Source organism: Rhincodon typus, chromosome 2 (genome assembly GCF_021869965.1).
Source record: "Rhincodon typus isolate 14 chromosome 2, sRhiTyp1.1, whole genome shotgun sequence".
In the NCBI taxonomy this organism is placed as follows: Eukaryota; Metazoa; Chordata; class Chondrichthyes; order Orectolobiformes; family Rhincodontidae; genus Rhincodon; species Rhincodon typus.
Window position 1 is genome coordinate 67,017,565 of NC_063333.1, and position 24,962 is coordinate 67,042,526.

The 24,962-nt window shown below is 38.4% G+C and overlaps 1 long non-coding RNA gene, 3 other non-coding genes and 1 pseudogene across 5 annotated transcripts; all 5 read right to left on the reverse strand.

Annotated features, from left to right (window-relative positions):
* Positions 1-4,251: 4,251 nt before the first annotated feature.
* Positions 4,252-15,447, reverse strand: LOC109919908. Of its 2 annotated transcripts, none has more exons than XR_007265148.1 (5): positions 15,261-15,447; positions 13,642-13,859; positions 10,478-10,564; positions 6,792-6,849; positions 4,252-6,182 (listed from the first exon to the last, which is right to left on the reverse strand). It is a non-coding gene; the product is annotated as an uncharacterized LOC109919908 (long non-coding RNA). The 2 variants fall into 2 exon arrangements; XR_007265147.1 differs by having other exon boundaries at positions 13,642-13,885; positions 15,261-15,446.
* Positions 6,262-6,330, reverse strand: LOC125487375. Its single transcript, XR_007265853.1, has one exon. It is a non-coding gene; the product is annotated as a small nucleolar RNA SNORD123 (small nucleolar RNA).
* LOC125487378 lies at positions 6,969-7,037 on the reverse strand. Its single transcript, XR_007265855.1, has one exon. It is a non-coding gene; the product is annotated as a small nucleolar RNA SNORD123 (small nucleolar RNA).
* LOC125487385 lies at positions 13,224-13,292 on the reverse strand. The gene has a single exon (XR_007265864.1). It is a non-coding gene; the product is annotated as a small nucleolar RNA SNORD123 (small nucleolar RNA).
* A 3,677-nt stretch (positions 15,448-19,124) lies between the features above and the next one.
* Positions 19,125-24,643, reverse strand: LOC109919916 (annotated as a pseudogene).
* Between the last annotated feature and the right edge of the window lie 319 nt (positions 24,644-24,962).

Consider the following 24,962-nt stretch of genomic DNA (forward strand, 5'->3'; position numbering starts at 1 on the left):
CTCCAATCACACCGCATCAGCTCCAATCACACCGAACCAGCTCCAATTACACTGAACCAGTTCCAATCACACCACTCCAGCTCCAATCACTCCGCGTCAGCTCCAATCACACCGCGTCAGCTCCAATCACACCGCGTCAGCTCCAATCACACCAAACCAGCTCCAATCACACCACTCCAGCTCCAATCACACTGTGTCAGCTCCAATCACACCACTCCAGCTCCAACCACACCGCGTCAGCTCCAATCACACCGAACCAGCTCCAATCACACCGAACCAGCTCCAATCACACAGCAACCAAAAGAACAATGAAGAGTCTGTTAATTCACTCTACAGGAGGTGTAGCCTTCCACAACAAACATACACAAGATAGACTGACTTCACAGCACCAGAACTATATGGTCGGGCTAGGAGTCCATGAAGGTCTCCATTTGTAAGCAGGAACATTCCTGCTTAGAGAGCCCTCCACTGGGGAGCCTTGCTGCCTGGCAGGAAAAATGGAATGCCAAGGCATGTCTAGGTGGCAGACAAATGAGAAAAGGTTTGTGTGCAACAGCAATCCATACAGAAACTGCTCTACAGCAATTGGAATGAACCAAGGGCATTTCCATGAGATGGCTCAGGCGTGGGCACCCGAGGAAAGTTCTGGAACCAATGAGTACAACCACCTACTCAATCTCTCCTCATGAGACTGTCCCACCATACCTGGATCAGTCAAGTTAATGTTCTCTGGACTGCTTACAATTCCAATATATCTTTCCTTTAATAAGGGTAGCAAGGCTGTTCATAGTATTCCAGCTTTGGCATGACTAGTGCCTTATTCAGTCAAGCAATACTTCCCTATTTTTATATTCCACTCCCTTTGAAGTAAAGGCTTCTACTTGGCTTCCCTATTACCTCCTGAACTGGGACACTAGATTTTTATGATCAATGCACAAGAACTCCCAAATCCCTATGTGTTGAAGTTTCCTGCAATCTTTCTCCATTTAAATAATATTCATCTCCGGTATTCTTGCTGCCAAAGTGCATCAACTCAAGCTTTCGCCAACTTGCTTAATTTGTCTATATCCCTAGGCAGCCTGTTTGAGTCTTTAGAAAATGGTGCCCTTATCCCAATTCTTTTATTTGTTTTAGTTATAATCCTCTAACCATGCTAATATATAACCGATGGGCAACATCATGGGTTCTGATTTTATTCCGTAGCCTAATGTGTGGTACCTTATCAAATGCCTTCTGAAAATCCAAATATAATACATCCACTACTCTGCCCTTTATTTATCCTGCTTTAAAACTTTGTCAGGCATGATTTCTCCTCCATGAAGCCATGTTGACTCTTTGATCATACTATATTTTTCTAAATGCCCTGTTATTATATCCTTTATAATGGACTCTGACATGTTCCTAATAACAGGTGTCAAGCTAACTAACCTATAGAAACCGGTTTCTTTCTGTACTCCATTTTACTTAAGTAAGCTGTTATATTAGCAGTTTTCCAATCCTTTGAGACTTTTTCCACATCTAAGGATTCTCCAATAACTATTAATAATGCATAGAATCATAGAGGTCTAGAGCATAGAAACAGACCCTTCGGTCCAACTTGTCCATGCCGACCAGATGTATTAATCTAGTCCCATTTGCCAACATTTCACCCATATCTTCTGAATCCTTCCTATTCATATACCTGTCCAGATGCCTTTTAAATGTTGTAATTGTACCAGCCTCCATCACCTCCCCAGGACTTCATTCCAAACATGCACCACTCTCTGCGTGTAAAAGTTGTCCCTTAGGTCCCTTTTAAATCTTTCCCCTCTCACCTTAAACCAATGCCCTCTAGTTTTAGACTCCCCTACCTTGAGGAAAAAGATCTTGGCTGTTCACCCTTTCCGAATGGCCTCCTTCTGCTCCTTTGTCTTATGATCTCATAAGGTAGGGGCAATACCACTGGGTCATAAAAGCTCACCAATACCTCAGGGCAGGTATTCTTCCAATCAACCTGTACTGAGATGTCATTACTTGAATCCAGGTCGCTTGGCTCAGAGGTAAGGACAAACCACCACGAGATCACAAAAATATCTATATTTTATTTGAATTCAACATTTAGTGAATCATCTTACAGACATTGGTAATCAACATGTTTAGATATGCTATGTTACATCTTTGGAGTAGATGGGGCTTGAACCTGGGCCATCTGGCAGAGCGATAGGGACATTACCACGGTAATCACAAGAACTCTCAGCACTATGTCCTAGGTTTAACCAGCTTCAGATGCTTTGACAATGGACTTCTCTCCACAATTATGGTCAAAAATGGTGATAATTACCAATGACTGCACAATGTTCAGCTCCAATTGTGATTCCTCAAATGCTGAAGCAGTCCATGTCTGCATGTAGTAAGATCTGAACAACAGACAGGCTTGGGTTGATAAATAGCTACCAACATCTACGCCACACAACTGCCATGCAATGACCATATCTATCCAATGTGATAATACAACTATGACATATTAATGAGGGGATATGGGCCGTCAACTAGGACCTTAAAATGGACTGTCAATGTCGCTGTCAGTGGATAAATTTGCTACTGCCTGGTGAGAACGTCTTTATGGTGCCTGTGAAAAGCCTAAACGATGGAGTGAGATGATCTTGACGTTGAGATGTGTCCTGCCATTAGGGAAAGCGGTGGCTTTCAGAGGCCACTGCTTTGATCCACATTTCTACCTCTGATTGCCTTACGAGTGTACCCTCACCTTGGTTATCAGCCCAGTACTGAGGAGGCATGTCATGCAGGGAGGTGGTGAGTTAAGGCCCTTAAGTGGCTGCTAAATTGATTGCTCAAGAGCCTTAGTTGTTGGTGAGTCAAGGAAAGACCTCAATCGAGCTTCTAGCCTAGCACCTGACTGCTGAGGTTACGAGAAGTGGGTGAGTATCTAAAGTTGGTTCATCCAATTAGTTCCTCTTCTTGCAATCTCCAAGCAGGGAAAGGTTGTGCCCACAGTTTAGTTTTATTTAAATTCAATCTATTGGCTTTTAACCTGAAATCAATCTTTTATTAGATCTATAAGTTCTACAGTTGGGCCCTCTTGTGGTGCAGTGGTAATGTCCCATCCCTAGACCAGGAGGCCTGGGATCAAGTCTCAGCTGCTCCAGAAGTGTGTAATAATGTCTCTAAACAGGTTGATTAGAAAATAGGTTAAATAAAAACAATGCTACTGTTCTACAGGCTTCAGTTTAGAAGATTCATCAATGTGTAATACAACGATGGAGAAGTACCATTGTAAAGAAATGCTGGGCTCCATTAACAACTTTAAAACAAATTATTACTTGAAACTAATGGTAGGATAGAAATTTTCAATGCACTTTGGTCTGGCCACCATGTCTCTTTATATTGTACTTTACTCAGTTTGAAATACAAGGCCATTAAAGTGAAGACTTGGAGAGAATAGTTTACATTGAGAGGACTTCTCTCTTCCTTGGAGCATTCTGGTATCAGGCAAATAAAGAAAGAATTTGGTACATATTTGAAAAGTTGGACTGATTTCTGGACTGTGCTGAGGACTGATTTCTTTCGTCAGATCTTTTAAAGTACCTGAGGCTATCATGGTTTAAATGTTGTTTCCTGTATTTTTCGCTACAAGCTTTCCTTTATTACCAAGCCCTTCTCATATTCTTGATCTCTCCCCAACATACTAAAAGACATGAAACGTACAGGTTTTCCATCATTATACCAGTTTTCCAACATTGAAATTATTTTAAATACATTGTCAAACACTACTGCAGAAATTAGGAACAATTTTATTGATGAATCTGTGAAATTGCTTCAATTCACTTAAACTGTTTTCTTAAAATAGATACAATGACTTTTTTGTGTGATGGATTACACTGTTCCCAGTTACAATGAAGTATTGATTTTTACGTCAGTTCTGCTTTACAGCAAAGTAGGTCAACAAAAATAACCTGTCTTTTAATCTCAGTCCCAGGACCAAATAATAACAAAACATAACCTGCTCATTGATTTCAAAGACACTTGTAAATAGTACAGTCTGTACTCCACTCATAGCCCAGAGAATTGTTAATATTAGTGAAAGAATTCATACAAAATAGAAGAACTGAGGGAGCTAATGCCCTTTACTCGTACTCTAAGGGACAGTAAATCAAATACGAATGTGCAATTTAACAAAAGTTTCACTTTATTACGTAGATAGCACAGTTTAGACATAAAGATTCAAGCTATGATATACTAATGGGTATGAAATACTAAAAAACTTATATTCACTTCAGTACAAATGAATTAAATGCAAAGGAGTGTGAAATAAACTAATGGGGAACAATTACATTGTCTTCAATTTGATACAAGCTCAGGATTCACTGTTTCAATATTTTTGCGGTGTACACATCTGAGAGCTAATGAAAGCAATATCTATAATTATAACTCTGAGGACAAAAAGTAGAATTATCACAGTGTGCTCCTGGAACCAAGATAGTTTGTTTATTTCCAGTGACCATTTGAGCTGAATAAATTTTAAAATGCATGTATGTGGTGATAAAACACATATTTCTTCTGGCAACTTGCTTATTTACAGAAGCAACAAGAAAATTCTGGTATGGAAATCTGTGAAAAAATGGCACATCAAATTGATAAACTTGTTTAAAAAACTATGTGGAGTTCTGGGTTATACAAATATTGAACACAAGCAAGTTATGTTAAACCGCTACAAATCACTAGTTAGGCCTCAGTGGAGATATTAGGCCCAATTTTAATCCAATCCAAACTAGCACACATTAAAATGGATCTCGTTGTATCCAATTTTGGACACCACTCTTTAAGAAAGATGGAAAAGGCTTTGGAAAAGGTGCAAAGATTTACTAAATAGTATCAGGATGAAAGTTTTCAGTTTTATGAAAATACCAGAGACGTTGGGGCAATAAAACAAAGAACTGTGAATGCTTGCGATCTGAATCAAACAAACACAGAAAGTACTGAAGAAACACATCTGTGTAGAGAAAACTGAGTTAACATTTCGAGTCCTGTCACCTTTCTTCAGAATTGTTGAGAAGTTAAGACGTTCTCCTCACAACGGAGAAGATTTTGGGGACTTTAATAGATGCATTCAAGGCAATGCAGAGTTTTAAGAAATTAAGGAGAAACTATTTTCACTGGCAGTGGAGTTAATAGATAGAAGACACAAATGTTCGCAAAGCACTGGTTATTATGGAAAGAGTTCCAGAGTGTGTGATAAAATGGCTGAAAGCTCACAAATGATTATAGAGAGTTGAAAGAGGGACAAAAAGAAAGCTAAAGTTGAAAAAGCAATGGATAAACATTGACACTTAAGACTCCATAGGTTGCAGGATTAGGGAAATGAGGCAATGAGGGGTTTGAAGACGAAAACGACAATTTTGTATTCAATGGAAAAAAACTGGATTAATATAGAGTAGTATCATTAGACTAGTAACTTATTCAGAGTTGAGGGTTATTCAAAGTTTAGCAAGAAACTTACAGTCCTGTGAAGTGCCTTGAGAAATTTCATTCTGTTAAATGCGCAAAAAAGATTTGTTGTTGTTAAATCTGAGTTCAGCCTTTACCTGTCCTGAATCCAATGTGAAATTTGTTCCTCTCTTGCTTCCAACCCTGAATCCATTTCAACCCTAGCTGTGGACCAGCTCTTTACAGTCTGTGGCTGTGTGTGCACTTTGTAGCTGCTGAGCACATCTGTTGCCATGCAACTGATGCCAAACCAGAAGTAAAATGGTAATGAGGTGATGACTGCAGTAAAACGCTGCAAACAGAGGCATTGAAATTTGTTGGATGTACATCTGCTGCCTAGTTAATATTGCAGGCAATGAGCCCATTGTAACTAGTCAAGCAGAAAGTAGAAAACTTTTCCGTTAATTCAGCAATGTGACTGTTCTAGAAAGTATTTTGCTTTATCAGTACTGATTTCTGTATTTGAAATAGGAACTGGATTACACTTTAAAAGCATAGTTTGAAATGAAACAAAACACGTCTCTTAAAAAATGTTTGGGTCTTGATGGAAAGATAAACAAGAAACATAAAGGTGATTACTTCCAGGGCATGTTTATTTAATGTATGTAAATCATCTTCTACATTGGGCAGTGTTGGGATTGCAAATTCAATTCCTTATTGTCTCGAAGGATGTCATCATCTTCTAGGTTTCCAAGAATCTTGTAAAATGTAGAAAAAAAATTATAACTAATTACTGAACTAATAAATATACCAGTAGAAGTCTAGACAGAAGCAGAATGTGAATCAGGAAATGGATGGCATCTTTACTTCAGATGATTTCAGATCCCCTATTTCATCATTTTCACAAAGAAATACAACATGCTCCAACATAATTAATGTGGTCCTCTTTTATACCAGTGTTAGAGAAATGTTTCAACATAATTTCATACTAACAAGAAAACACTGATTTAAATAGATTCTGACATACAGTAAGAAAAGCCACAACTTCATTTTTTCAAAATATGATTTCTCTCTTCTAAACATATTAATAAATTGTAACTTCATACATAATGATCTGAATTCAATGCACTACACCTATTAGGATTCAAAGAGGAGACAACATGGACAACAGAAACATTGTTGTTTGATAGTGCTGTTATATATACTCTGTTAAAAGATTGTAAAGTTATATTATTTATAAATTTAAAGAGTTGTAAATGATGGGATCCATCCATGGCAGTATTTTATGAGTGATGCTTTGTATCATTAGAATGAATAGAACAAATAAGCACTGTTCCTCAGATTGTTTGTATTAATGGAAAACGTACCTTTTAAACGCATAAGTGTTGGGATATCCCTTTCCCTCTTTGTCTTTAGAATGATGTGCTATGACCCAGAGATTTCCAGGGATGTTGCAAAATTCAGACAGAAAAACAGATGGAATAATAAATAATAATGCATACAAATTTCCAAACTGATACAGGAAAATTTAGAGAGAAACACAATGTGAATCAGGAAATGGATGGCATCTTTACTTCAGACAATATCAGATCCCTTAGATCATCATTTCCACAGAGAAAAACAGCCTGCTCTGTCAACTTCCACAGTCTCCTCTTTAATGTGGATTTTTACTGAAATGTTTCAACTTAACGTTACACTAACCAGGAAAACACTATTTTTAATTGCAGTTAACAATTACTACAATTTTGATAAAATTAATGAACTTTCTCAAATTGAGACATAAGTAGAGGAATAGCCATTTCAGCCTTTCAGTCTGCTTCACCATTCAATTAGATCACAGCTGATCAGTAAATCAACCCTTTTCAACTGCTTTAGCTCCATATCTTTGATATAATTACTTGATAAAAAAAGAAATCTGTTGACATTAGTCTTGAAACTTGAATTGTTCCTGAATCCACAGTGTTTTAAGGGAAAGAATTCCAGATTTCTGCTACCCCTTGTGTAAAAGTGTTATTTCAAATTTAAGATGATGTTAATGTAATTTTGATTCTCCCATTGGAGGGAATAGTTTCCTTGTATAAACCTTATTGAATCCTTTTAACTTAGAGAACTTGATCCAATTCCACCTCAGTCTTTTCTATTCAAAGTAAAGTTTATGCAACCTGTTGTCATAATTTAACTCTTTAAACCCCCATATCATCCTCATGAATCTGCACTGTACTCTGAATCCTCATAGGCCAACATGTCCTTCCTGAGTTGAACTGGAAAGTGAACATAGTACTTTGGATGGGGTCTGTACAATGTCCTTTTGCAAGTGCCTTCTCTTTTTGTTTTAGAAAGTTGGATTTTCAATTTTGCGTTCATTCATCCAAATCGGTTCTAAACATTGTGGCATGTTGAGGCTTCTGAACAAATTTCAGGGCAAGACGATTTGCCACATCTTGACAATCAGATAACCTGCCTTTATTCTCATTTTCAGTGAGAAGATAAAATCCAATACCAGGGTCCTGTGCTTAAACAATAGGATGAGGGAGAAGTTGGCTAAGGTAGACTGGAAGCAAAGACTTTATGGTGGGACAGTTGAGGAACAGTGGAGGACTTTCAAAGCAATTTTTCAAAGTGCTCAGCAAAAGTATATACCAGTGAAAAGGAAGGACTGTAGAAAAAGGAGTAATCAGCCACGGATGTCTAAGGAATTGAGGGAGGCTATCAAATTGAAAGAAAAGGCACGCAAAGTAGCAAAGACCAGTGAGAAACTAGAAGATTGGGAAAATTTTAAAGGTCAACAGAAAGCCATAAAAAAAAGCTATAAAGAGGGGTAAGATAGATTATCAGAGTAAACTAGCTCAGAATATAAAGACAGTTAGCAAAGGTTTCTACAAATATGTAAAACAAAAAAGCATGGCAAAGGTAAACATTGGCCCGTTAGAGGATGAGAAGGGGGATTTAATAATGGGAAATGAGGAAATAGCCAAGGCATTGAACAGGTATTTTGTGTTGGTTTTCACAGTGGAGGACATGAATAGCATGCCAGTAATTGATGACAAGGAGACTAAGGTAGGGGAGGACCTAGAAACGATCATTATCGCAAAAGAGGTAGTGTTGGGCAAGCTAACGGAGCTAAAGATAGAGAAGTCTCCTGACCCTGATGGAATGCATCCCATGGTACTAAAAGAGATGGTGGGCGAAATAGCTAATGTGCTCGCAGTAATTTACCAAAATTCGCTGGACTCTGGGGCAGTTCCAGCAGATTGAAAAACAGCAAATGTGACGCCACTATTTAAAAAAGGAGGTAAACAAAAGATGGAGAATTATAGGCCTGTTAGCTTAACTTCTGTAGTGGGAAAAATGCTTGAATCTATCATCAAGGAGGAAATAGCAAGCCATCTAGATAGAAATTGTTCCATTGGGCAGATGCAGCATGGGTTCATGAAGGGCAGGTCATGTTTAACTAATTTACTGGAATTCTATGAAGACATTATGAGTGTGGTGAACAATGGGGACCCAGTAGTGTGGTGTATCTAGATTTCCAAAAGGCATTCGACAAGGTGCCACACAAAAGGCTGCTGCGTAAGATAAAGGCCCACTGTGTTACAGGCAAAGTATTAACATGGATAGAGGATTTGTTAACTAACAGGAAGTAAAGAGTGGGGATGAATGAGTGCTTTTCTGGTTGTTGATCAACGACGAGTGGTGTGCCTCAGGAATCGGTGTTGGGACTACAATTGTTTACAATTTACATAGATGATTTGGAGTTGGGGACCATGTGCAGTGTGTCAGAGTTTGTGGATGACACTAAGATGTGCGGTAGAGCGAAGTGTGCAGAGGACATTGAAAGTTTGCAGAGGGGTATGGATAGTTTCAGTGAGTGGGCAAAGGTCTGTTAGATGAAGTATAATGTTGATAAATGTGAAGTCATCCATTTTGGTAAGAATAACAGTAAAAAGGATTATTATTTGAATGGTAAAAATTGCAGCATGCTGCTGTGCAGAAGGACCTGGGTATCCTTGTGCATGAATTGCAGAAGGTTGGTTTGCAGGTACAACAGGTAATTAAGAAGGCAATGGAATTTTGTCTTTCATTGCTAGAGAGATTGAGTTTGAAAGCAGGGAGGTTATGTTACAGCCGTATAGAGTGCTGCTGAGGCCACACCTGGAGTACTGTGCGCAGTTTTGGTCTCCTTACTTGAGAAACGATATACTGGCACTGGAGGGGGTGCAGAGGACGTTCACCAGGTTGATTCCAGGTTTATGAGGAGAGACTGAGTAGACAGGGATTATATTCACTGGAATTTAGAAGAATGAAGGGGGATCTTACAGAAACATATAAAATTATAAAGGAAATAGATAAGATAGAAGCAGGGAGGTTGTTTCCACTGGCAGGTAAAACTAGAACAAGAGGGCACTGCCTCAAAATTCGGGGGAGCAGGTCTAGGACTGAATTGAGGAGGAATTTCTTCACGCAAAGGGTTGTGAATCTGTGGAATTCCCACGCAGTGAAGTAGTTGAGACTTCCTCACAGAATGTTTTTAAAGCTAAGATAGATAATTCTTTTGAACAGTAAGGGAATTAAGGGTTATGGTGAGAGGGCGGGTAAGTGGAGCTGAGGCCACAAAAAGATCAGCCATGATCTTATTGAATGGCAGAGCAGGCTCGATGGGCCAGATGGCCTACTCGTGGTCCTGGTTCTTATGTTCATCCTGTCTCATAACTAAGATATAAACCAATACAAAATCTGCCTCTAACTCTGTACATTCATTTTTGTCAATATTTTTGTGTGAAATCATATTTAGTGATTCCTATAAGTATGTATGGAGAATGTTTATAGATACTTTGTTTATCTTATTTGTGACTAATTAAAGTAGATTAGCCAGACGTGATTTATACATGACAAAGCCATGCTGACTCTCAATAGTCCATTCATATTCATCCAAATGATCTAGCCTGAATAACAAATGCTGAATAGTTTTCCCACAATGAACATCAAACACATAAAAATAGGCTGCATGTCCACCTGTGCTACGTAATGATTTGAATGTTAAACTAAACCATACCTTCTAAAGCCAATGTTTAGAATCACAAATCATCCATGATCTTCACCTTTAGGATGAAGTCCATTTTATTTGAGGTTTCTAGGAATGCTACAAAATCCAGACATAAAAACAAATGGAAAGAAGAACGATTAATATTAGATTAATTTCCACACTAATCAATAATGATGTAGAGATGCCAATGTTGGACTGGGGTGGACAAGGTCAAAAAATCGACTACAGGTTATAGTCCAAAAGGTTTGTTTGAAAATATAAGTTTCTGGAGCTCAGCTCCTTCCTCAGGTGTAGTGTGAGAGAGAGGGTTTAAGACACAGGATTTATAAGCAGAAAAGTAACAACCTTCAAACTGACCACCTCTTGTTGAATCTTTAATCAGTTAGGAAGGGGACTACTGATTACAATACAAAATTCAGATTCCTCTGAAACCATTGTCCCAAGATAATTAAGGTTTTATCAATGTATACAAGAGGTGACATCTCAGGTCAGACAATGCATTCTAGGTGTGAGGTCTTGCTTAGAATCTGTCTACGTTTTAAGTTGGGGTCAGCTTTTTTTTGAGTGAAACAGAATGCATCTGCAACTACACAAACATCTTGGATGAAGTGTGTGTGTGTGTGTGTTTGTGTGAGGGAGTGTGTGTATATGTGCATGTGTGTGAGTGTGTGGTGGGGTCATCTGTGATGCAACGTGAACCCAAGATCACAATTGAGGCCGTCCGTATGGGTATGGAACTTGGCTATGAGCCTCTGCTCAGCGATTTTGTGTTGTCGTGTATCTTGAAGTCCACCTGATACTTACCTGAAGATTGGAGGCTGAATGTCCTTGACCCCCTGAAGTGTTCCCCATTGTCCGGTGATCGTTGCATAGTGTCCATTCATCCGTTATCATAGCGTCGGCAGGGTCTCACCGATATACCATGCCCCGGGGCATCCTTGCCAGCAGCGTATGAGATAGACAACATTGGCCGAATCATATGAGTATCTGCCATGTACATGGTAGGTGGTGTTCCCACGTGTGATGGTAGTGTCCATCTCGAAGATCTGACATGTCTTGCAAAAGTTGCTATGGCAGGGTCGTGTGGTTGGTGTCGTCCTGAAGGATGGGTGGTTTGCTGCAAACAATGGTCTGTTCAAGGTTTGGTGGTTGTTTTAAGGGAGTAGTGGAAGCGTAAGGAAGCTCGTGGTGAGGTGCTCATCTTCGTCAATTATGTGTTGAAGACTGTGAAGAACATTGTGTAGTTTCTCCGCTCCGCGAAAGTACCGGATAATGAAGGGTACCCTATTGGTCATATCTCATGTCTGTCTTCTAAGGAGGTTATTACAGTTTCTCGCTGTGATCCTACGGAACTGGCAATCGATGAGTTGAGCATCGTATCATGTTCTTATGAGGGCATCCTTCAGGTGTCTGTCACGTTCCCCCTCATCTGAGCAGAACCTGTGTATGCACAGGGCTTGGCTGTAGGGGATGGCTTTTTTAATATGTTTCGTGTGGAAACTAGAAAAGTGCAGCATTGTGAGCATATCTGTGGGCTTGCGGTAAAGTGATGTACTGAGGTGTCTGTCCTTGATGGAGTGAGACTGATTCTAAAGAATGTGTCCAAGAACGAGACTGGTAAGTCTGATGGTGGGATGAAATTTGTTGATATCACTATGTAGTTGTTTCAGTAATTCCTTGCCATGAGACCAAAGGAAGAAAATGTCATCAATGCATCTGGTGTATAGCGTTGGTTGGATGTCCTTGTTTGAACCTGTGCATTAAAATGTTGGCATATTAGGGAGCAAATTTGGTTCCCATGGCTGTTCCATGTGTCTGAATGAAGAACCGGTTGTCGAAGGCGAAGACTTTGTGGTCGAGGATGAAGCAGATGTGTTGTAAGTTGGCAGCTGGTGGTATTGAGTGCTGAGGCTGTTGTAGTGATGCTGTCTTTGTGAGGGATGCTGGTGTAGAGTGCCGAAATATCCATTGTAAGGAGGAAGGTTCTCGGTCCAACTGGTCGGTGGGTGCTGAGTTTCTGTAGGAAATCTGTGGTGTCACAACAGAAGCTGGAGGTTCCCTGTACAATGGGTTTCAAGATGCCCTCGGCATAGTCAGAGAGATTCTCACACAAAGTCCCATTGCCTGATACGATGGGACGGACACACACAAACACACACATACACACATACACACACACACACACACACACATACATACACAGACACACACACACACATACAGACAGACAGACACACATACACAGATACATTCTGAGATAACACGGTGTACAGCTGGATGAACACAGCAGGCCAAGCAGCACCAGAGGAGCAGGAAAGCTGACGTTTTGGGTCGAGACCCTTCTTCAGAAAAAAATGATACATTCTGTTTTGCTCAAAAACATAAAACCTGACCCCAGTTTAAAACACAGACAGATTCTAAGCAAGACCTCACACCTAAAATGCATTTTCTAACCTGAGATGTTACCTCTTCTACACATTGATAAAACCTTTAATTATCTTGGGACAATGACTTGAGAGGGGCCTGGATTTTGCATTTTAATCAGTAGTCTCCTTCCTAACTGAGAGGTGGCCAGTTTTAGGGTTGTTTCCTTTCTGCTTATAAATTCTGTGCCTTATACCTTCTCTCTCACACGATGCCTGAGGAAGGAGCTGAGCTTTGAAAGCTTGTGTTTTCAAATAAACCTGTTGGACAATAACCTGGTGTCATGTGATTTTTAACTTGATCAATAGTGGATGTTCAGAGAGAAGCTGAATGTGAATCAGGCCATGGATGGCATCTTAACTTCAAATCATTTTAGATTCCTTGAATCATAATTTTCACAAGGAAACAAAATTTGCTCCAATATATTTAACATGGTCCTCTTTAATGTAATTGGTGTTGAAATAGTTCATTATTTGTCAATTTATAAATCCAAAGAATTGTAAGTTATGGGATGTATCTAAAACAAAGTTTTATTCAGTACTTTGTATCATTTGGAGGAACAAAATAAATAAATGCTGTTACTCAGGCTGTTTCTATTAAATTAAATCGTACCTTCTAAGAACATAGATTGTTGGGAAATTGTTCATCCTGTCTGCTTATAGGATGATATCCCATTGTGCTAAACATTTTCATGGATGCTGTAAAATCCTGGTGTAAAAACAAATGAATTAAGAATGATTAATACTAACCCATTGCCAAGTCGGTAAATATTCTAAAGATGTTTGAAGAGAAGCAAACGTGAGTTGGAAAATTTCTGGTAGCTTTACTTTAGATACTCTGTTCATGATGCTTCTTTAACATGCTGTGGGATCTTCCTTCAAAGCTCATGGATAAACAGTTGTTGTAATTCCGGATCCCCAAAATCATCATTTGCACAGAAATAAAATGTGTTCCATCAACTTTAACACTGTTTGCAAAGAATCGTAAATTATTCTGAGGGAATTATAAGAAATATTATTAATGACACGTAATATCATTTGTACCATTGTAGCAGAGTGCTCATAAACAGTGTGCATCATAAATGGTGAGAGTTGAGAATTGAGAATTTGATGACAGTGGTAATTTTCTGCCAAGTAGTGAGTAAGTAATCTCCAACTGAAATGAAGTTTAACCTCTTGAATTTAATTTAGAACTTTGATAATTGGAAATAGCCTACAATTTACACAAAACTTAACACAGAATGCCCACCATTGGCTGTTAACTGATTGACTACTATGTGTAGATAACTCTGATAACTTGGGTGTGGCTTGAAAATTGGCGTGGAGTCAGTTTAATGGGGGGGTTTCTTTCCATGAGGCCTGAAGAGTTTTCTCCTCACGCTACCATTAGAAACTCCCACGTTAACTACCCACCATACCACTATGGCACCCTGCTCGTTGTTGCTAGTCTGATTCTTCCACTCGTCGTCGCTGGGATATCCTGGGATCCCTGGCACCAGTGCCACCCTTAGAAGTCTGTTGTGCTCAAGCACTGGCAGCCTGGAAATTCCTCGGTGCGCCGGCTTCGGCCCAGAGAGAGAACTATACTGTCACCACTCCCCATTCTCACCTTAACACCAACTGGTCCCTCACCATCACCACTACTGTAGCATTAATCTTCATTTTAATCTAGCTCCTTGCAATCAGGAATAGTGTATGTATTAAAAGATCAGGATTTAAGCTGTTCTACAAGCCGTTAGTTTATCTTGCTCTCTAACTATGGTCGTAAAAATAAATAAAATCGCAGAATGTAAAATGCCAATTAAGGACAGGACTACCGTCGAAGGACGTGTGATTCCGAGAAATTAGATGTAAGTACGGTTGGTATTTACTGTTTTAAAGTTGGTTGTTACATTGTAAAACATTTTTTAAACACACACATACAAATTAAAAAAGTAACGGTTGCAAATTCAAGCAGTTAGTTTGTCAATCGAGAAAATACATTTTAACTTATTTATAACGCTTGCTCTAATTTCTTTGTGAAGTTTTTAAAAATCGTTGAAAACGGCATCTGGTTCCAATTACTGTTTCAGAAATTGCTATTTAGACAATAATAATACAGCCATATAAAACATTCAATGTAATAATAGAATATAAAATAATCGCTTTCATTTATAAAGCATCCAATAGAAAAAGAACAAATAAATCAAAGTCAACATCCATCAAGGCAAAACTTTCCGGATGTTTAATTTCAACGGTAAGACCATCCCTAAACTTTTAGCTAAATTACATCACCATGTAAATTTAATAGCTGCATTACTTTACAAATCATTAATAATTACTCGAGGTTTTATATAAATTCTTCCCAAGTGTAGTTTGAATAACTATACCTGTAGAAAGTGTTTGAGTTAGACTGAGGGCACAGAGCATTGCCACGTCTCAGAAGCTGCAAACTGCTGGAATGTGCTAAAGCGAAGCTGAAAGGGAGAGATCGGAATCTCAAAGGATCGAGAGATGAGTGTTGGATTGTTAGCAACACAGCCCCTGCATGAAATTTCGCCAAGTATTATGATATTCAGCAAGATAAAGGTGACACATCATTTCCCAGCTATAAGTGACGTTGGTGTTGTAAATGCTTTGATTTAAGTGACTTTGGACACCCCCGTTTTGAGACGGTACCATGTAATAGCGTGGGGCGTCAGAGAGCACAGAGCTGGGATGAGAGCGGAGCAGTCATACACTGATCCTCAGAGAGCGGACAGGAGCAGAGTTACTCACTGCATGCATTGCTCATAACTACTCCAAACTCTTCAACAAGTTTCACCTCCAGGGAAATTTTGTTTGCATAAATAAAAACTGAAAGAACTGTGGATACTGTAAATCAGAAACTAAAATAGAAATTGCCGGAAAAGCTCAGCAGGTCTGGTAGCATCTGTGAAGAGAAAATCAGAATTAATGTTTCGGTTCCAGTGACCCTCAGAACATGCGGAGAGAATTCAGAGTTATCCCTGAAACAGGATCCTGAGGAAGAATGAGTCGATCCGAAACGTTAACTCTGATTTCTGTCCACAGATGCTGCCAGACCTGCTGAGCTTTTCCAGCAATTTCTGTTTTTGATGAGATTTTGATGGCATTGTAAACTAAACGTGTTTGGCAAGTTGTAGTATTTACTCGGTGAGTCAAGCACATGCTCATCGAAGTACATGTTTCAATAACCAGATTCATTATTTTGCAGGATGTGCTCTGAGCTGCTTGTGTAATGCGGGGAAGTTCTGTAACAATAACACAGTGTAAAGTCTGTCACAGTCCCGAGCAAATTGCATTCGGTGGTCAATTTGTTATTTATAGTTAAAGCACACACGCTGCTGTCAACTGGACATTGCAGTTGTATTAGGAATCTGGTTAATTGAAGCAATGTTAGCGTTCCGAGCCCCCTTAGTTTCCGTCACCACAGATGCTACCAGACCTGGTGAGTTTCAGATTCCCAGCATCTGCAGTTCCTTCTTTTATTTTGAGTTAAGCAATGTTATTCTCATGCAAAAGAAGTGTCATGTAAGTATGGTTATTAACATGTAAATACTGTTTTAATATCAAGTGGAAATTGAGTAAATTTCTGGAGAAACAAAGGGAAAGTATTGTTTACTTCAAAATGAAAAATTGCAGAATTGGTTGCCTCTCCCAGTACGAACAGTGCCTCGTGTACATTTTTATCAAATAGTTTAATGGTGTTTTGAATACAATTTTAGACAAATTCCCATCTCTTGCACAATACTTTATACTTTGTTACTTTTGAAGAAGTTATTATTTATTATCCACATCAAAGAACAAGGGAAATCATCCAGAAAGTGTTAGAGTTACAACATGCATTAAAAGCAAAATACTGGAAATCTGAAACAAACACAGAAAAGGCTGGAGAAACCCAGCAGATCTGGCAGCATCTGTAGAGAGAGAAACAGAGTTAACATTTTGAGTCGGGTATGACTACTCTTCAGAACTCAGAGTAGGGCTGAGAGAGATCTCTTCAAGTGTTTCTAAAACATAAGAGTTTGTGACATTAACAGTGAAAGAATTTTTCCACTGGTTTGGATGCTCAGAGTATACATTATGACTTATTAGCAGCATAATAAGAGGAAAGCTTTAAAAAGTTAACCCCTCACCAACACACATGCACACAATCTGTATCTGTGTTTTTCAAAATGCGGGCATTTAAAAAGGAATGTGTCATAATAGACAACAAAAGAATTCAGAGAAATGCTAGATAATGGAATAAAAGCAGAAAATAATGGAAAGCACACTGTTCATTCGGTATCTGCAAAGGATGAAGTAGGTTAACATTGTAAGTATAGTCAAAATCAAATAACATTTTTGCTGAGCTTTTAGATTTCACTGCCCCATTTAACTGTGCCATTTCACATCAGTTTCTGAACCAAAACATTAACTTAAGTAAGAAATGGTAACAATCAAAAAAAAGATTTGAGACACTCTGCTTAGAACCACCCACCCTATACCAGCAAAATTCCCAACAATCTTCTTTTGTCATAAATTTTTTACTCATTCCAAAATGTTGCCCCAAATCTTTGAGCCTGACTTAATACTAGAACTTTGTGAAATGTATTTTTTGGGAGTAGACATGAATCTAGAGGAGCCAGATCAGGTTCGATTTTATTGAATGGTGAAGCAGGTTGGAGAGGGCCACATGTCCTATTCCTGTCCCTCACCTATGTGTTCATATGCAAGCTTTCTATAATTTACTTAGATCCTTCATCAGAACTAAAAAGAATTAAGAAATGGAATTAACTGGAACTAGTTAAAGAACTACCACCAGTACAATGAGCAGGATGTGTCACTATCGAACATTCTGAGATTCTACAAACAAAGAAAAGCTGCACAAAAATCTTCCAGCAGCAAACTTCACTGTTTCACACTTCCCAAAACTGACTCACAGTTTTACTTCAACAACACTAAGTTGTAATCATTAACAAATTACAAACCCAAATCAAATGAATGGCTTCAGGTTAAATTCTGAATGGCTAAACTTTCTAAACATGATATGGAATAAATGAACATTCTCTATCCTTGCATTTGATGCTTGAAATTTGACAATTCTCAAATGCAGTTGTTTCAGTTCACATCAGTTCCATTCCATCTCCAAATAAACATGACAAGGCTTTCATCTGCAAACCGCAACTGAACCCAATTATTGCAATAACTCATGGCAATGCCATTTTCTGGTTTACATCATGGGCCAATACCACAGTCATTTCACTAAATACATCATGGGAGATATTAATCAATCTACCAAGAGATAACAGTATGTTAAACATGAATGCAATAAGAAGACATAAGGAGGCTATAAAAATATGGAAACTTTATGTGAGTGGACAAAAGATGTGGTAAATGCAATATAATGTTGGAAAATGTGAAATTGCCCTTTTTGGCAGGGAGGATAAAAGAATTAAATGGTGAGAGATTGCAGAGAGAGCTGAGCCCCCCATTGCATAAAAACAGGTATTTAGGAAAGCTGGAAGGATGTTCTCATTTATTGCTAGGGGAATTGAATACAAAAGTAAGGATGTTACACTTCAATTGCAGAGGGCATTAGTTAGACCACATCCAGAATACTGTATATAGTGATGGTCACCTTATTAAAAGGAAGAATGTAAATGAAATGGAATCTCAGGGAAGGTTTAGCAGACTACTACCTGGAGTGAGTGTGCTGTGTAATGAAGGAAAGATATTGATTGAAACATATAAAGATCCTGAGGTGTTTTTGAGAAGTTGGATGTAGGGAGGATGTTTCCTATTATTGGAGAATTGAGAATTAAGGGTCAGTATTTAAATATTGCCCATTTAAAACAGATGACACAAAATCTTTTCTCTCAGAGGATCGTGAGTCATCAGAAGTCTATTTCCACCCTCTTTTCTCAGGACAATTTATTTATTTCTATTTCCAGACACAAAAATGTGATACAGTTCAACAGGTCTGAGAGGAGTCCGATACAAGAACATAAGAATACAACGCAGTAATGCAGGGAAAATAATTGCATGTTATTAGATTTAGCATGTACTCTCAAAAAATGTCCGGCCTGCGCCAAACATTTTTCATAAAGGGGGAAAAAGAGCATGAAAAGTTAATTTAGAAACAAGCCCTTACGTTTAAAAGCAGATCAAAATCCCATAAAGAATCAAGATTCCCATACAACTTTGAAGAATGAAAACAAAAAAAATTCATTCTAAAAATTTTTCGATGTAACTTAACCATTATGGTCAGCATTTGTACTTCTATGAGAGTTTTCAGATGGTGTACAACTTTGTTTTGGTGAAAGTGATCTAGGCTTTGAACCGGTGATCCAGACTTAGATTTTCTTCAGGGAGATAGAGAGCTGCTTCTCTGCCTCGACAGAGACCTGGATCCAGACCGTGACCTTGATCTAGACCTGAATCTTTTAGGAGAGACTGACTGAGCCCTTCTTGGAGAAAAAGATCTGGACCTTCTGGCACAGCTATAGCATTGTGAATGGGTACACCCTTCTTCCTTGTCATGATGTGGAGGAGCCGGTGTTGGACTAGGGTGGTCAAAATCAGAAGTCACACGATACCAGATTATAGTCTGACAGGTTTATTTGAAATCACAAGCTTTCAGAGTGCTGTTTCTTTATCAGTGTCCTTCACCTGAGAAGGAGCAGCACTCCGAAAGCTTGTGATTTCAAATAAACCTGGTGGACTAAAACCTGATGTTGTGTGATTTCTGACTTCTTCCCCGGGAGAGTGAAAGCCATCTAGTCCTGGAGCTGCTCCTTCTGCATTGGCTATAGCAACAACAGTCATAAGCATAGTGACCCTTTTCTCCACATTCACAGCACTGATCATTTGGGTCAAAGGATCTGTGTGCTGGAGGCATGAGCAGGGTGGCACTCCTGTTGATAATTCTGGTCGAACACATGGGCTGCAATTACCTTGCCATCCAAACCACAAGCAGCATCTTCAGCATCTTGAGGCTCCTTAAACTCCACAAAAGCAAAACCAGGGGCTTTTCTGTGCTATCCAGACTGTCCTTAGTGATCTGTAGTAGCTGAATGCATGCTCTAGTTCCCTTGACTGGCACCTGTTCCCCAGTTACCTACATACACCTTGGGTTTCTTCATTAACTGGAGACCAACGCCTGAAGAGGGTGTGATAGCAACAAAGTAAAATTCTTAATTTTTTTTATACATCATAATATGCGGTTTGACATGAATAATAAATTGCGTCTTTTAAACAAGTGTCTTGCACCATATAAGTTATCATTCGCTGACTTGTTGCTTTGTTACATTCCAATACACTGAAGTTTTCTACACAAGCATCCTGACAATTTATTTTTTGGAAACAATCACTTAACAAATAAGTGAATTGTTCACAATGTTCCGCAGCGGTGTTGTGTAGCTGAATGTTTTGTAGCATTAAGAATTAATTTTTATGCTGAAACAGAGTGTAATTTGGATCAGTTAGTGCACTGTAATGTCCTGATTTAATTTCTTTTACATATCAGCCTCAATACAATGAAACAAATGACGCGGTACACCTCTGAATTCTTTGCAATCCATTTTTTTGAAGATTGGTGGATAACAATTAAATTAAGTAGAAAGTTTATTTATTAAAAGTCCAAATTAGAATGAATTCCCTTACTATGTATCAGAATAACCAAACAATTCCTGAGTGTAAATTTAGGTTTTTGGTTTTCTCCTGTTAAGGGATACTTTTATGATAAGATCTGTCATAAAGACATGACTTTTAATTTTTTAAATACTTGATGGCATTAAACAGTGAGTGATCAAAGTATGTATAGATTATTTTTCTTTCTTGGCTAGGGATTTTTGGTTGCCATCTGAGTGAATGTTTAACAGCAATACGTCAACTATAATAATATTCATGGGACTTAATTTTGGAAATTGTTCAAATGCGCATTGATTATATTTGTGTTATTATTCATCATTGTCATAATATTTCCTGCCTTGTACTATTCATAATTCCATTTTCCTTAAACGTATTTATAAAATAATTTAATAAGCTGTGGATAGTGTGTACAACAGATGAAAAAGAAATGCTAGAAATTAATGTTATTTGTCAAATTTAAGTTTCTTAATACAACATGAGAATTAGCTCATGGGCAGAACACAGTGAGTGGGGATAAGGGATTCTTTCTCAAGTTGGCAACCTGAGACCAGTGTGGTTCCACAGGGATTTGTGCTGGGACAAATATAAGAATGCTGAAAATCTCAAAGAATAACAGAACTGCTGGAAATACCAGCAAATATCTTTGGAGAGAGAAGCAGAGTTAACACTTCAGGTGAATTCTTGAAACAGAAACTTTATTTCTGCTCGTCTCTCTACAGCTGCTGCCTAATCAGCTGAGCATGTCAGTATTTTCTGTTGGATAATTATGTCTATTATGTACATATCACATAGTTAGATTTACTTGGAAACCAGCTGATAATTCCTTGAATTTTATGAAATTAAATAACATAATGGCATAAAAAGCTGTTTGACCCCTTAAAATTGCTTGACCATTCAACAGGATCACGGCTGGTCAGATGTTCCTCACACCCATTTTTCTGTTCCTTGCTGATCAAGAATCTATTTGTCTCAGCCTTAAATATACACAAGGACTTTCATCCCACAGCCCACTGCAGCGAAGAATTCCAAAGACTCAGAATTTTCTGAGAGGAGAAATTCTTTTTCATTTCAGTCTTAAATTGCCACCCTTTTATTCTGAAACATCCTCTCAACATTTATTCTGTTAAGCCCCTTAAGAAATCTATATGTTTCAATGAGATCACCTCTCATTCTTCTAAACTCCAGTGAGTAAAGTCCCAACCTTTTAGCTTTTGTTCATATGACAGTGCCTCATTGGGGATCATCCTAATGAACATTCTCTGAACTGCCTCCAAGGAAATGATATCTTTCTTTAAATAAGGGGATCTAAACTGTTTACAGTACACCAGATGTGGTCTTGCCAGCACCTTGTACAGTTGCAGTAAAACTTCCTACTCTTATTCCCCAACCCTCTTGAAATAAAGACCAACATTCTATTAAACTTCCAGATTACCTGCTGCACCTGTGTGTTAGCTTTCGGTGTTTTGTACACAAATATCCCCAAGCCCCTTTGTGTTTCAATTTTCTGCAATTCCTGCCCCCCCATTTAAATAATATTCTGTTCTTTTGTTTTCCCTTCCAAAATGAACAACTTCACATTTTCCCACATTATACTCCATTGGCCAACTTTTTGCTCATTTAACCCATCAATATCTCCGTTTAAATTGTTTGTATCCCCCTCACAAGCTGTCTTTTCATCGATTTTTGTGTTGTCCACAAATTTGGCCACAGAACATGCTTCCAAATTGGTAATATGTATTGTAAACAGTTGCAGTCCCAGCACATATCCCTGTGGAACCGCACTGGTCTCAGGTTGCCAACTTGAGAAAGAATCCCTTATCCCCACTCACTGTGTTCTGCCCATGAGCTAATTCTCATGTTATATTAAGAAACTTAAATTTGACAAATAATATTACTAAGTTCTTGAATAAAATGTTCTAATAATGGTTGTAACAGATATAATTTGTGACATTCCGCTGTTGTAACGCAATTGTTGAGAAAATATCTTTCCTCATCTGCTTTTGGATGTGTCAGATGAACAGTTGAATCTCTATCTGTAAATTACTAAGACATGTTAACAAACAGTACAACAGAGATAACCTCAAAAACAGAGTTGAATGCGGTGATTGAGCCTACCAGTTTTCTGTATAAATAAAAGCAGCATGGAAGTGCAGCAGTTGCTAAATCTGAGCTGGTGTTGGCTTTTTAATCTGCTACATCAACTTGTAAGTGGGGAATAACTCTTAAACTCTTAAATTGTGTCCAAGATCCATATGTAATATGAGAGAAAATGAAGCTAAACAAACTATTTTGAGAGTATGATTGGCATTCTACAGATTTCTGTGTGCCATCTATTGTTTATTTTGGTGCCAAATTCCTGGATAAGATACAATAGAAAAAACATAGACACTTACTGTCTTGGATCACAGCGTGTATCCAAGCAGTTCTTTTAGATTCGGTTAAATATAATTAAGAGAAGATTCGACAACAGCAATTTGCTTAAATATGAATGTTTATTAAGTAATAGTAATGATGATAGTGGTAATAATAAATGGAAAAGAACACAGAAAAGGCAACAAGTCTCACGCCCTTCTGCCTTTTGGGAACCCCTCTATCAATGGCTTGTCTGGAGGCTTAGGTTTGTTCCTGGCACCGTTCACAATCCCAAGCCGAGTTGAAGTCCTGCAGCTTGAAATGAAACTCTCTCTTATGCAGTGTAACAAACAGCCAGCACAAAGAAAACAGATACAGCAGACAAAACTACTGTCTGGTACAGTGCAGGAAAACAAGCTGCTGGTGTTGTCTTCGGCCCATATAGGAATGTTCACAGAATTCATCCAAGGTCATGCAGCTTGTCGGGTATCATCAACAATTTTAGTCCTTCAGCCCATCCTATGCAATCTATTTTCTCCTGCAGCTGTCGAATATCATCATTAACATTTACCCTTTGGACCATCCTATACATTCCACCCCTGACGATATTTGAACGCATATGTTACAATTGCAGATGCAGATGAAAATCAGCAACAGCTGCGTGAGAATGTATAATAAGAGTATGTAACCTACACTAGAAGATTAAAACTACAATGAAAATAACTATCATCAATATGAACCATACATCAATACGGTGTTTAATCAAATTAGTGATCACAGTGGCCTTTGGGGACCGACCTGTAAATATATATGTCCCACCCTTGATGAACGGTCAAGGCCATGATGGAACCAGCAAGTCGTGCCACCTGACTGAAGCAACCAGAATATTGTCTACATTTTTTCTTCAGTTAATCTATTTACATAATTTGCTCTAAAATCCAGTGTTTTCCAGAGTCAGGCTCCTTAATTTGTGATTTTGTTTCTATCCTCCAGTTCCCTATCCACAGATCACCTCACCCAATAACAGTAAAATAACATTGTACATGGACTCAAAATTTCTCCAGCTCTCTTTATCTGTATCTGTCTTGAGGATACTTCTTCAATATGTTTCCCTCCTTGCCAATTTTATGAATGATTGTATAATTGAGTGGTATTCAATTGCAGGTACCCCCTTTTGAGTTACAATATACATCAAACAATACAGTTCTAATGTTCATCAGGCTTTACCTTCAACCTATGCGTCCCACCTTTTATTTTTCCTGGGGTTCCCTTACCACAGACTCCTACACCACCTGAGTCTTAGCTCAGCCTCCTTTCTCATACACTAACTGTCCTAACACATTACAATTTCGCCTACTGGCTTTAACACTGGAGTACATGCATCATACAAACTCTCAGGATGGGGTAATCTGTATGTCACCCAATGGGCCCTTTCACTCAGTCCACCATTACTCCTCCCAGAGCCCGTATTCTTTCATTTCTGTAACATTTTGACATAATAACCAATCACACTTTTTATTTTGATCATAATTCTTCTTACATCCCTTTCTCTAATACTACTTTTGTTTTAAAGCCAGTTTCTCTGTGGATTATTGTTTGAACTATGTTTTTGTGCTCTTCCCAGTCACACTAATCTGCTCATCAAGTAGGTGCACAAGTCTGAGACCCGTTCTTCAGTGCATGTTTTTTACCGTCTCACGTTTGTTACCTCCGAGGTAACATTCACTTTTGCACACTTACATCGGTATCCAAGGATCATGTCACACATTCTTGATTCCCACCTGATCTTATCAAATGATCTATGAGGTTTTACTTAGCTCTCCACATATGGTCCTGATGCCTTGGGTAGTGGCTTGATCACCAAATCAGTTCTCTTAAAAAGGAAGACAAGGACACAAATATCACCAAGAGAAAGCTGTCAGTTTCGTGCTCTCATCTAAACCTCCTTTTCACTATTGTAACATTTTAACCTGAATTGCCACTTCAATCCATTATTCTAATTTTTTTTGTCTTCTGCCATCAGTCTCCACCCTTAATTACTTTGTCTCATCCAATTTTGCAACTTAACTATTACTACCATACTAATT